The sequence below is a fragment of the Prenolepis imparis genome, unplaced genomic scaffold (assembly GCF_030444845.1).
Source record: "Prenolepis imparis isolate NDT839.2.m4 unplaced genomic scaffold, iyPreImpa1.0 SCAF_104, whole genome shotgun sequence".
NCBI lineage: Eukaryota > Metazoa > Arthropoda > Insecta > Hymenoptera > Formicidae > Prenolepis > Prenolepis imparis.
This window is the reverse complement of record NW_028141262.1, coordinates 79,757-86,458: the sequence shown is the minus strand read 5'-3', so window position 1 is coordinate 86,458 and position 6,702 is coordinate 79,757. Positions and strand designations below refer to the sequence as shown.

At 24.6% G+C, this 6,702-nt stretch overlaps 1 pseudogene; it reads right to left on the bottom strand.

Moving 5' to 3' along the window:
• Positions 1 to 2,034: 2,034 nt before the first annotated feature.
• On the bottom strand, positions 2,035 to 6,384 carry LOC145947597 (acyl-CoA Delta(11) desaturase-like; annotated as a pseudogene).
• Positions 6,385 to 6,702: the final 318 nt, after the last annotated feature.

The following is a 6,702-nucleotide window of genomic DNA, read 5'->3' as shown; positions in this document are numbered from 1 at the left end:
TAGATATCAAAGCTATGGTTGTTCATTGTAATTGAATCAAATTCTAGCTCAATCCTGAAGATTTTTATAGGTTGATAGAATGATTATGAATAATATTTGTTTCCGATTGCTACGACTTTCACAAGTTTCGCGTTTTTATGTGTGATATTTATATACATAAAAATTACTTTTAACAGCACCTTCAATAAAGTCTTTAATAACTTTTAATTAATCACAAATAATATAAACACTATAAATTATATGATTTTTGTAGTTGATATTATATAACATAAAAATTATAAGAAATTAGAGAATATTATCGAAATATTAAAACTTTAAATATACTAAAGATGAAATTTGCAAACAATTTAATGTTATATAAATGTTGTAGATAATTATTTATGAGATATTTGTAATATCTAACTAATTATTGTTATTCTATAATTATGGTTATTCTATTAATATTTTAGAGTGGAATTGTTATAGCATTTAAAGATATTATCGCTATTAGTATATTTTGAACGATGTATAAGTGCATATGCTCATAAAATATTAGATTACCGACATTTAAATAAAATTTGTGTCACATATACTTATAATGTATAAACACGTATGGTCAAAAATTTGACCAACAAAATTTAAATTTAAAAAGATATGTTCTTTATATGAACATAGCTTCTTGTTGTTTCATAAAATATAATAGCATTACAATTTAAATATGTTTTCCTGCATAATAGAAGTTGCAGTTTTAAAATACTTCTGTGTTTCATCGTATCTACTTCGATTTACTTAAATATTCAAAATTTTTATAATATCCGATAAACTTTGATGCCACTTGTAACATGTTAATTTAAATTAATTTAAATTAATTTGAATTGAATGAATATAATTTATTTCATATTATATATTCTATTTAAAAAATTTAAAAGTCAAGGTTTTTTGTTCACAATTAGTACTTATATAGTACACGCATATATGCACTATTAAATTTATTGAAAATTTAATTTAATAAATTAAATAGTATATATGCGTGTACTATATAAGTACTGATTGTGAACTAAAAACCTTGACTTTTAATTTTTCAAAATAGAATATACAATATGAAATAGATTATTCATTCAATTAAAATTAATATGTTGCAAGTGGCATCAAAGTTTATCGGATATTATAAAAATTTTGAATATTTAAGTAAATAAAAGTAGATACGATGAGACACACAAGTATTTTAATGCTGCAACGTACTTCTATTGTGCAGAAAAACATACATATTTAAATTGTATGTAAGACTACTATATGTATTTTATAAAGCAACAAGAAGTTATATACATATATGTAAAGAACACACATATTTTCAAATTTAAATTTTGCTGGTCACATTTTTGATCATATGTCTTTATACATTATAATTATATGTAGCACTAATTATTTATAAAATAAACATATTTATAAAATAAAAGTATCTATTTATTTAATGTAATGTATGTATTAATTATTGTTTCTATTTTAATTAATCCCATTCTATCCATATCTATAGTTATCTCTAACATATAATCTTACCAAGTGTATTTAACATATGTATATTGTAATCAAAACAAATTATTGCAAAAAAAGTCTTAAAATAAAATTAATAACGACACATATGTTACGATTTGTTCAGATAATTATTTATATTACTTTATTATACATTTCATATATGTTGCATACACATAATTGTATATGATAAAATACGGAAAATACGGAACAAGTTATTGTGCGCATAAGTAGTGTGCAATATAAGCACGCAAAAACAATGTATATATTTGATATTGTATATTGTATATCTATGTGATATTATTAGAAGATAATTCCTTGAAAATAGAATTTTCGAAAACAATATTATTATTATCTACATATGTCTATCTTTGATCGATTTATCTATCTATCTTATGTATCTTGATTGTCATTATAAGTTTCAATAATTCAATTATCATTTTCAAATTTATAAGAAATTTATAAGAATTTATAAGAAAATAACAATAAAATGACATTTTTTTAAAAAAAAGTTTTTTAAAAATATTATTAATAATATTCTCCTTGTAATTATTATAATATTCATGTAAAGAGCTCGTTGATATAAGGTGTTTCATAATATAACAACAACATTACGCATTAATTATACATATATATTGATATGTTTCATTAATTAATTCGTATTTCATATTTAAAACAATTGTCAACAATATTTTACGAAAATAAGTCTAAAAATTATAACGAGATGCATCCTTAATCAAAAGATAGACGTATTTGTTATTTCTTTCTTCGGTTATGTTTCTTTTCTTTTTATATATTATGTCTCTTTTTTGATATTTTATCTGCTATATACATATATCGGATTTCTGTTTCGGTACTTTGAACAACATCGGATGTGTTCCATCACCTTTCTTTAATATCACATTTTTTATCAAGTCGACGGATGTCTATTTAAGATCGTAAGCTAATCCTAATTTCGCGAAACTGTCGATGAAGAATGTGGTATAATTCATTTTATTGTTTCCAGTTTCCGCCGATCTGTAATCCCACGGAAACACGTGATGAAAATTGTGGTATCCTTCTCCCATTGTCACATAATTGACAAAATTATTATCTGCTGGTTTTATGTCTCTAATTAAACGATAAAGATAAATCTCTATTAAACGATATAAATATAATAAGATTAACAATAAGTATTAATTATTATATTTTAATATATGTATAATGTAATTGTGTCACAAAAATTATTAAGGCTAAACTATGTAAGTAAAAATATATTTTCTTAAGAAAATTGTAAGAATATAAAAATACTTTGTTAAAATAATTTTTATAAAATATATTTTTATAAATAATTTTTATAAAATAATTACATGTTATTGTGTGACAAACACAATAATACCAATAAACAAAAAAGTTATATATTTTTATCACATACACACACAGATGCAATTTTGTAAGAGTAATTTTAAGTATCGTAATTATGCGTGCGAATTACGTACTTATTATATGGTCTAGCACCCCACGCATGAGCGATACTATTAATGGTCCATACAGAATTCAGAGTAATCATGTACCGTATAAACACATGCGACATAATGGCCCTGCTCCAGGTCTCGTTCCAGAAGTATACGGGTAATATCGTAGGTAGAATGAAGCCGAAGAAGAGTTGAAGTGGCAAAAAATATCTATAAAAATACTACACTGAACACATTTGGAGATTATTCAAGCGTCATATATACGTTTTGCTAAAAAAAATCTATTGAAATTCTTTGCAATTCTTAGAAAATTTCGATTTTATGAAAAAGTAAATTTAAGATTTATTTATGAAAATTAAATTTATTGCATTATATATATTTCAAGAATGTAATATATGTATAAATACAATATGTCGATATTTATTTATTATGTGCATAAGAAAAATTTATTCTATAATTTATGACAAAATAAACAGAATAGTCTTTACTTTTCGCCAAAGACTACGACGGAATCTGACATGATATCTGACAAATCGAGCTCTTTGCTTTTTTCAATAAATTCTGGATGTTCCTTCATCATTATCCAACCGATATGCGTATAAAAGAATCCACGCTGGGTATTATGAGGATCTGCATTAGTATCACAATATTTGTGATGCATGCGATGATTTTTCACCCATTTACATATTGTGAACATATCTGTGAACAGCAACGACGTTTCTATTTACTATTTTCTATAAAGCAAAATATGAAAAGATAGAATACAAAAATTATTATAATATAGCTTCTATATAAAATCGATTTTTTCAAATTTGAATTGGACACCTTTCTATACCTTTAAGTTTTCAATACAAAATATTTTAATTATTAAGCTTTGTAATAAAATTTTATTTATATGTATAAGATCCATTTATTTGTTTTGCATTATAAAATTTAATTTGTAAAAAATTATTTCTTTTTACACTTTTTTAACATAGAAAAAATACCGCAATATATATACGTAATATTTTTACGCTTTCTATGCATTATATATAATATATCTCTTTTATAGAGTTATCTCTTAATAAGGAACTAAAGTACTAAGAATTAAAGATACTTGTGCACATGCGCTGAAGAAGATCAGAAGTAGAATTCTTAATGATAACTTGGCTTTGTAACACTTATGACACCAAAGTCGGTGTGCGCCAGCAGATACGCCGAGATTGGATATGATGTACATGCCGATTACTTAAAAATATATGAGAAAATTATATTTATTATATATTTATCAAAATAATTGTATAATATAAAAAATATATTTGCAAGAAAAAATAATGTAGAGACCAGTAAAAACTTGAAAAAAATTATCGACATGTTCAAAAAATTTCTTATTCTTTATAATATTAATAACATTCAGCGTTTCAATTAAATAATCGGCTCTTGATTTAATAGAACTAAAAGTATACAAAATGTACTAATTAAAATCACAGATATTTTAACATTTGAATATATTATTCTAAGGCTAAGGAGATCATAGCGTTACACGAAACATATGTAAAAAATCTTGAAAATCTCTTTCTTAGGTCTTTATATGTAGAACTATATCCCAAGGAGAACAAATAAGTCAAAATGATGTCAATTTGACGTCATATTGACCAAATTTGGACATAAATTTGATCCAAATTTGATCAATATGACATCAAATTGACATCATTTTGACTTATTTGTTCTCCTTGGGATGTATATCAAATTTTCGGGATACTTACTCCACAATGTAGTTATTGGATTTTTTAAATAGTTGAAAGTCAATATACCATAAATACCAATGCCGTGCAATAAAGCGACTTGCAAAACAATATACCATATTATGTTGGTTTTGAAATTAAAGAGACCTGATTTCATCGTTTCAGATTTTTTATCGGTGGCATCATTGTCAGTGGTCAGATTTTTCATGTTTTTATTTTTCAATTCTTCCGTATCATCGATTAAAACTTCCTTTGTGTTCATCATAGTAATAGTAGAGCATTGAAAAATTGAGGTATTAGTATCCATATTTTTAAATTTTTTTAACAAATATAAATTATTTTTTCTGAAAAAAAAATCAAGAAACCTGATTATTGTTTTTGCACCTGAAATGTGTTATAATAGCGAAAAGCAATATGATAGCCAATGAATAAAAAAAAAAAAAAAAAGCTTGAGATTTATTAATAATCTCTGCAAAGGGTTATTATTTAGCATTTCCGGTTCTTTTAAAAAAAATCTCAGGCTAATTTTCGATTTTTTAGAGAATAGAATGCCTTCTTAAAAAATTTAATATACAGGGTAAATTTTTTAACGCGTTACAAACTTACACATATCTCGGAAACAAAGCATTTTAGAGAAAAATATTTTATACAAAAATTTTTTGACTTTGAAGTGGACATAATATGGTGTCATTAGTTTGACCTTGGAAAGTTGTTTGAAGATCACTTATGTGATCTTATGTTATGATCACTTATGTACCTTTATATAGGTAACCTTCAATTTCTTAAATGGAAACCCCCATTTTTCAATGCATATGTTTGTAGCTTACCTCGAGAGCTTTTTAAAACACTATAATAAAATATTTTCTCTTAAGTATTTTTTTTATAAGGTTTGAAGTTAACAATTTTTTGACATAAAATGTAAAATATCTTGTTAAATATTCAGTTTTCGGTAATCTTACCTTAATACTTCTATATATACTTTTATGCACGGAATAATGAGACTAATCAATTGGTGTAAAAAAAACAGATAATTGTTTTAAAAAAAGTATGTAATTTGCATACAGCTGCGTACTTTTTCTTAAAAACAACTGTGTTTTCTTTACACCAATTGATTGGTCTCCTTGTTCCGTGCATAAAAGTATTAAGGTAAGATCACCGAATATTTTACAAGATATTTCACATTTTATGTCAAAAAATTATTAACTTTAAGCCTTATAATTCAAAAAGTACTTAAAAGAAAAATATTTTTATAGTGTTTTGGAAAGCTCTTGAGATAAGCTACAAGAATATGCAATGAAAAATAGTAGGTTCCATTTAAGAAATTGAAGATGACTTTCACGTGACATTCAAACGACTACCCAAGGTCAAAATAATGGGACCTTCTTGTGTCTCCCTTCGAGTCAAAAAACTTTTGTATAAAACATTTTCTCTAAAATGCTCTATTTCCGAAATATAAGTTTGTAACGCGTTAAAAAATTCACCCTGTATATTTGTAAGTAATAAGTAAAAATTACTATTTAATTGTTAATGTTTATAAACAGATGTGACTTTATCCAGAAAATATTATTATTAAATTAATAGATTCAAAATTAATAGAAATAATACTTAAGTTTTAAATTAATAAACAGATTTAGAGCTTCCCTGCGCATTTTACTTTCAAGCTCACAACCCATCTATTTTGTTATTATACTTATCACCGTTCGAACAAGGTGATCGTGAGCGATAATTTTCTCGTCGGTTCACTTATTCGTTTTATTACAACTGACTTTTTTCCGTAATTCATTTCTTTTTAATTAAGGACTATATTACCTCTAATCTATTCACACACGCCCGCTATACGTAAGTTAAACATATTTGTTAATTAACACTTAATTTCTATTGTCCTTTATATACATATACTTATTTAAACCTTTAGTACAGTACATATATGTATATGTATAATATAATCATAATGTACACACTTTATTTGAAGAACGTAAAAAATATTATAATTGAAAAGTTATACCTCACTGACC